Source organism: Myotis brandtii, unplaced genomic scaffold (assembly GCF_000412655.1).
Source record: "Myotis brandtii unplaced genomic scaffold, ASM41265v1 scaffold1234, whole genome shotgun sequence".
Taxonomy (NCBI): domain Eukaryota; kingdom Metazoa; phylum Chordata; class Mammalia; order Chiroptera; family Vespertilionidae; genus Myotis; species Myotis brandtii.
The window spans coordinates 515,176-522,627 of NW_005354309.1; the positions used below are offsets into that span (position 1 = coordinate 515,176).

General features: G+C 54.1%; 1 protein-coding gene across 2 annotated transcripts in view; it reads right to left on the reverse strand.

Annotated features, from left to right (window-relative positions):
* The window catches only part of PDE4A (phosphodiesterase 4A, cAMP-specific), a 42,997-nt gene extending 35,551 nt beyond the window's left edge, over nt 1-7,446 (reverse strand). For both annotated transcript variants that reach the window (XM_005859180.2, XM_014533959.1), the window contains exon 1: nt 7,382-7,446. The gene's annotated coding sequence lies outside the window, so the exon portion shown is untranslated. The remainder of the gene's footprint in view (nt 1-7,381) is intronic.
* Nucleotides 7,447-7,452: the final 6 nt, after the last annotated feature.

The window sequence follows — 7,452 nt, forward strand, 5'->3', positions numbered from 1 at the left end:
GGGCGGGAGGGGACGCCCGCAGGGCTGCAGCGGGGACACCCCACAGACCTCAGGGCCCCCGCCCCCGCAGTCCCTCAGTTGTCCTCACAATCTCCGGAAGCATCTCTACAAACACCTGGCACGCCCCCAAAATCTCTGGGGTGCTCTCACAACTTCCTGCGGTATTGCGAGACCCCACAGACTTCAGGGGCGTCCCAACGTTCCTCAGCCACCTCCACAGTTCCAGAGAGTGCCCCCAATATCCCCGAGATGCCCCCACACAACCCAAGGATACCCCCAAATCCCTGGGTTCGGAGAGGGCCCCCACAGACCCCTGGGGACACTTCCAAAGCTACCCAGATGCCCCCTAGTAGTGTCCTCATTGTTGGTGAGACATCCTCACAAACCTCGGGGGCACCCCAAGAGTCCCAGGATGCACCTACAAATGACAGTGGTGCTTTGAGAACCCCTGAGAAACCCCTTCACCTAGATCCCAGAACCACTGTTACAGTTCCCCAGATGTCCCCACACCCCTTAGAACACTCCCACCATCTTTGAATCATGCAGAGACCCCCAGAGTACCACTGGAATCCTCTAGTCACTAACCATTCCCACAGACATGGGTATGAGAGGCTTCAAAGCCGAGGGTCCCTCCAGACCCCAGAATGCTTCCACCGTCCCTCGTTGGTCCCCCAACCCCTGAGTGGCTCCACAGCATCCCGGAGATGCTCCTACAAATTCAGAGACCTCCCCTCATAATCTCAGGAGTACCTTTAGACTCAGGAGGTGATCCTATAACATGGAGATGCCACAAAAATCCTGGGGTGCCCCCAAAACCCAGGGGTACAACTAGATTCCTCCACAACTTCTAAGACAGTTCTACAACCCTAGGCTACTCCCAGAATCAAGATGCACCATATCCTTGGTAACCCACCAGAATACCTCCCTTATTTTATGACATCCCTAGGAGATCTGAGTGTGCTCACAGCCCCAAGACACTCCTTAGAATTTCCGAGGCACCCTTAGAATTGGGGCCCCCACAGCTCATTAGGTGGCCCCAAGAACCCAGCCTCGCCTCAGTGCTGACTCCCGCGCAGGCATAGGGACTTTCTCCCACCACCACCCCAGGTGGCTCGGCATGCCCAACCACTTGACTCTGGGGGGCTCATTACCCCCTTTCACGGATGAGGGAACTGAGAGTCAGAGAGGTGAACACCCTTGAACAAAGTCAGGCAACTGGTTATGATTCTGGAGCTTACTCCGACGTGTTTGTGGCTTTTAGGGGTTGGGAAAGCTTGTTTTAAATAAGTGGGCAAATCTCTGTCTTAGGCTACCACCTCTGTAAATACCTTTCTACCTGTTGACTCCACTGTCACGGGGCCTAGAGTCAGATGGCTCAGGCTTGTCTGGCTTCTGGCACTTAGTCATTTGACCTTGGGACAGTCACTTCATTTCACTAAGCCTCAGTTTTCCCATATGTAAAATGGGTATAATACTACACATCTCATGGATGGACAAAGGTTCTAGACGTAGTAAGCACTCACTAAATGCTAGTTACAATTATTATTTGACAACACATTTATGAAGAGCTTATAATGTGCCAGCCGCTGTACTAGCCAGTGATGATGATGATAATGATGCTGATCATAGCAACAAACCTTCAGAATGCTTCCTGAGATTCAGCGCCTCTAGTCATGATGTCATTTAATCCTCACAAAACACCTGCAAAGTGATACTAGTGCTGTCCCTACTTTACAGATGGGAAAACTGAATCTTGGGGGGACACAACCTGTTCCAAGTCACAGTCAGTGAGTGGCTGATCCAGGCTCTAGACCAGTGTTTGTCACCCTGTATTTTATTATTGCTTCCCTAAGGAGTAGCCTTTTTAGACATCCCCATTCACCTCCTCCATAAAATGCTAATACCACAGACATACTGTATATTTGTTTATGTACTGTGTGAATATGGGGGCTTTGTACATATTTTTTTTTAGTAAGAGTGGAAAGGAGGGGGGGGAAGACAGGAGAGAGAGAGAGAGAGAGAGAGAGAGAGAGAGAGAGAAAGAGAGAGAGAGAGAGAGAGAGAAACATCAATGTGAGAGAGACACATTGATTGGTTGTCTCTCACACATGCCCGACTGGAGGTTGGGGATGGAACCTCCAACCCAGGTACTGCTCTTGACCAGGAATTGAACCCTCTACCCTCCAGTGTGCAGGCTGACGCTCTAACTACTGAACCACACTGGCCAGAGCTGTATATAAATTTTTTTTAAACATCCACCCCAACAACCAAATTTTACACCCAAGGAGGTGATATCATCTCATTGGGAATGCACGGTTTCCCAACCTGGGCACTACTGACATTTGGTGCCTGTTAATCTTTTGTCCTGGAGGGGCAGTCCTGTGTCCTTGTAGTAGAAGCAGAATCCCTGGCCTCTACCTACTAGATGACAAAAGCACCCTCTCAGTCATGACAACTAAAATGTCTCCAGCCATTGCCACATGTCCCCTGGGGGGACAGATTGCTTCTAGCTGAGAACTCCTGCTCTAAACTCATGAAGACCCATCACTGGCCACCAGTACCTCTTGGTCCAAGTACAAACAGAACTAGGAAAGACATTCACGTTTACCTGCCCTTAGACTTCCCTGAATTGTTTTGCTGATCCCGCACATCAGACTTTGGGAATAGATCCCTTACAGGCCCATTTCACAGATGGGAAAACCAGGGCCCAGAGAGGGGAACTGACTTGGCCAGGGTCACCCAGCTCGGAAGGGACAGACCTGGGTTATAAATTCAGTTGTCTGGTTCTAAGAACTGGAATTTTAGCCACTAGGTCCTTCACAGGTCAGTTCCCTTCCAGCCCAGTGAACTTTGTCCCTTCCTAGGAAGTCAGAGGTAAACTGAGGTCTGAAGCTAACCTTGACCGAGCTTGCAAGACCCTGACACAAGCTGCCCCATCTCCTCCCTGCTTCATTTTCCTTCACTCACCCCTTGCTCACTACTTTTCTTCCAACATATCAGACACATTCCTACCTCAGGAACTTTGTACTGGCTGTTCCCTCTGCTTATCACCCTCATCCTTCAGGCAGCCACATACCATCCCCCCTCTCACTTCATTTAGGTCTCTGCTCAAATGTCATCTCCACAGAAAGGCCTTCCCTGTCCCCAGGGTCCCTCTTTTCTTCATGTCCCATGTGTTACCATCTGGAATTATCATTATTCCTTTATTTGCTATGTCTTCCTCACCCACTAGTCTGAGAACTGGAGCCACAGCCTGCATCTGTCTCTTATATCTTATGTCACAGCCTGAAGATCCTCCATCAATAGCCCTGTTACAGATGAGGAAACTGGGATTCAGATGGTTAAGTCCTTTCCCAAGGTCACAAGTCAAGGGCAAAGGCTGGATTTGAACTTTTTACTCGAGAGTGAAAACAGTGGGTCCAGATGCTCCCCTCCCCACCCAAACTCTGTCCTCACCCTGCCAGTCTGTGGCTCCTGCAGACCCAAAGCTCTGGTTTCTGCAACTCAGAGGGGCTTGCAGTCAACCTGTTACTGGTTAAAGAGGGGACACCCTGGCAGCCAGGGCCTGGGCTTGTGATGTGGAGAACACCCCCTTTCTCTTTGCTGAAGTCATTTTAAGGAAGTGCAGTTCTCAAAACACCAGCTCTTGATCGCCCAGACCTGATGTCAGCCATCTCAGCCTTAACACGGCAGATCTTATTCAGCCGGTTTGCTGATGACAAAACGGAGGCCCAGAGAGGCCTGATCTCTGGCCCCAGGTCACACAGAGCAAAAGGGCAGGGGCACAATCTGAATCTCACCCACTGGTCTGGAGCGGAGGAGACCTGGTTTTTAACCCCAATCCCGCCCCTCCTGGCTGTGTGACCTTGGACAAGCCACTTCGTCTCTGTTTCCTCGGCGGGAATGGAAAGCCAAAGATGCTGGGAGTTAAAACGCAAGTTGGTGTTAGGAGGCCCTGACGTGGATGTGGACAAGCCCGCGGCCAGACCGAGCTCCGGGTTCTCAACTTTTCCGCCAAGTTCCTCTCTATCCGCCAGGCGGCGGTGTCCAACGCGCTCGGCTGCAGGATAGAGGATGGGGATGGCGGCCTGGTCCCACCCACCCGGGGAAGGAGCAGACCTCATCGGTAGCCTGCGGTCGGCCGGCTTGGCGCCCGCATTCCGAGGCGCTCAATAAGCATGAAATAATAATACGGGGCGCCGCGGCAGTGGCGGCGGCGGCGACTTTGCTCTTCAGGGACAAGTGCGAGCGGCAGGTCCGGACTCTGAGCGCACTTAGCCTGCCTGTGCCTCTTCCGTCGTCCAGCAGGGGGCGCGCGGAGGCATGTGCTCCCAGCACACATCCAGGGACCTGGGAGCGCCAGAGACAAGGGGAGGCGAGGACCCAAATGGGCACAGAGACCACCGGCCAGAGAGAGACCCCAGTCGGGCTGCCTCCACCCCTTCCTGGGGCCAGGCAGCGACCCCCTCGGTGGGGAATGTTTGAGGGCGCAAAGTGGGGCAGTCGATACGTTGGCTCCACTCTCAATTAAGGCAAGCTCCCCCCGCCCCCCGCCCCCAACCACCAGAGTCCTTCTCTTCCTCCAGCTCCATCTGCCTCTTGACAGATCGTGGCGGTGCCATGACTCAGCCCCGCAGGGCGCCAGGAGCACAGTCTCATACATCCCCAGGTCCGGAGGGGGCTGTGGGGTGAGGATGCCATCTCGGATGGGGGCAGGGCCCTCTCCCTGGGGGTTCCTATGACTCAAGTCTGGAAGGCTCTTTGGACCCCCTTTGTGGTGGCTGCATGAACGCCAACGTGGGAAGTGGTGGAACCCCTGTGTGTGCACTGGTAAGACCCCCTGTCTGGAGAACTGGCTGGCAGAAGGCACGTTCTAAAAAGCAAGGTTCCCATGGGAGGCCTCTCAGTTCCCCCTTCCTCCCTCTGCCTGGCACCAATGCCCTCCCTCCTGCCACAGCCCCTGGAGGCTACACAGGCCACAGTGAAACAGAAACCTGAGCCTCTGAGGGATGTGGTTGAGGTTCCTGTTTTTTCTTCCCATCCTGGAGGAGCAGGTTCTATGCAGGCCCCACCTCCGCTCTGGAATCCAGGTCCCTGAGTAACTAGCTACTGAGCACTCACTATGTTAAGTCCTTTACACGCATCCCCAATCTCACAGACCTCTTAAAGCGACCCCCAGAGGGCAGTGCTGACAACAGTCCCACTTTACAAATGGGGAAATTGAGGCTCAGAGAGGGCAAGGCCTTGTGCCAGGACACACAGGCCGTCAGACAGACCCTGTATGGGCATCTCAGCTCTACCATTTCCTGGTTATGTGAGCTTGGGCAAAAAGAAGGGTCTTTGCCATTCTAAGCCTGTTTCCCCATCTGTCCAACAGGAATACCTCAAAAGGCACAGGGGATGAGGACTTGTGAAAAATTCCCCCACATGGAGCCCGCCCAAGAGCGAGCCATTAGGAGACAGATGCCACTAAGATGATGATTATTAGCACTATTCACGGTCCCCGTCCCCCGAGAGTCAATACCCCAGGGACCAGTCTAGCAGGAGTCCTAGTGGGGGGCCTTAAAAGGGGTTAGGGTCCATGGGGGGGGGATGGGGGTTAATGGGGGGGAATGAGGACACATTTGTAATTCCTTAACTAATAAAGAATTTAAAGATTAAAAAAAAGGGGTTAGGGTCCAGTTCCTCCTACTGCACCCCACCCCCTCCCTGGTCTCTCAGGACAGTGACCGCTGGCGTGCTGCCCTTGGTCTTGGCATTTCCTGTTGATTCAGTTTTGTTTTCCTTCAGCTCCTCTCAGTTCCCTTTGGGAAACAGCAGGCTGCGTGTGGAGCCTATGACAATCGCTTCCTGGGAAAAGGTTCTATGGCTGGATGTGTCCCACATTGAGGTGGGTGGAGGTGGCCTTGGGGGCGATGGTGCCTGCTAGAGGTCCCCAGAGCTAGAATAGTAGGGCAATAGCCTAAAAGGACCTCCCTTGGGAATTCCTGGAGTGAGAGGCTGAAATGTCTTAGTGATGTTCCAAACAAAGGGGTACTCAGGGGGGGCAAGCAAACCGCACAGTCACAGCTGTCAGTCACACATGCCACCAGAGCGCACACAGTCAAACCTCAAGCACCATCAGAACACCAGCTGGGTAGAGGACAGCACATCAGGCATTCAGGAACACACCCGAAAGTCAGAGCACTGACTCCCGGACACGGGGCACACGGGCAGCGGAGAGCACGCCGCAATGTCTCAATCTCAGTTTCTCAGGGAGAACAGACAGTCCTGCTGACACAATCACATTGTCCTGGGAGTGTACACATTGCAGTGCCACCCTCACTGCACCCCAGGAATGCACATGGTCACAGTCGCTGTCCCAGCAGCACACACACTCACTGTCATGATCACTGTAATGGGAGCAGGCACACTCACAGCATCCCAACAACACCGTCAGTAACACAATTACCACACCCGGGGAGCACACACAGCCACAGTCACAGTATTCCAGTAGCACAGTCACAGTCACCGTCCCAGAAGCACAGTCACAAAATCACTGTCCTGGGAGGCCACACAGTCCCAGGTTACAATCACAGGACCTCAAAAGCCCTACCCAGCCAAGGCAGCCACAGCTGGTCATACCCCAACAGCTGGAGCAATGTCAGGTCAGGGAGAGGATACAGTCAGAGACAGCCCAACACACCCCCTCACTAGCACTGTCACCAGGGGAGGCAAGGGTCCCTTCACCCTGTGCTGAGACTATGCAACCCCTGCACAGCTACTGAACCTAACTCTCTCCTGCCCTGAGAAGGGGGCTCCATCTAGCACACAGCCCCCAACACCGTGCTCCGCAAAGAGGCCCTCTCTGGATTTCTTACTCCATCTGCTGCAGGGTGAGTCCACAAATACCCCCATTCCATATAGTCCTCCACCCCCTAGGACCCTGAGAGCCCCTCAGCCTGGAAGAAACACTGGTCCTAGCAGGTGCCCCCCTAAAAGAGTGCCCCTAGGACATCCCCAACACAGTTAATCTAGCTTTCAGTACAGTGCTTCCAGGAAAGTCCCTTGAAGTGGTGCCCAGCCTAGCCACTGTCCTGCACTGCCACCAATTAGGGATACAGACCCCTAAAGCTGCAGCCCTCAACCCAGACCCTGTTATTGCCACACGCAGCATGGCCCCCCTAAGTCAACCCGAGGATGGGCTTCAGTAATCCTCGGGTACAGTGCACTACCAGGGGCCGGGTCCCAGCTACTCCCGCAGTAGAACTCTCCTACCCCTACCTCCGCCAGTCACACTGACCCCCAGCCGCATTACAGCGCCCCCTGCGGCCAGCGGGGCGAGTTGCATCATTCCTGGGCGCCTATCCGCTCCGCGCGCGTCCATCGCCGGTAGTCTTACCGCCTGCAGCTGCCTCCGCCCGCGCCACTGCTGCCGGTGCCGTGGAAAGACGAGGGCCAGGACATGCGGGA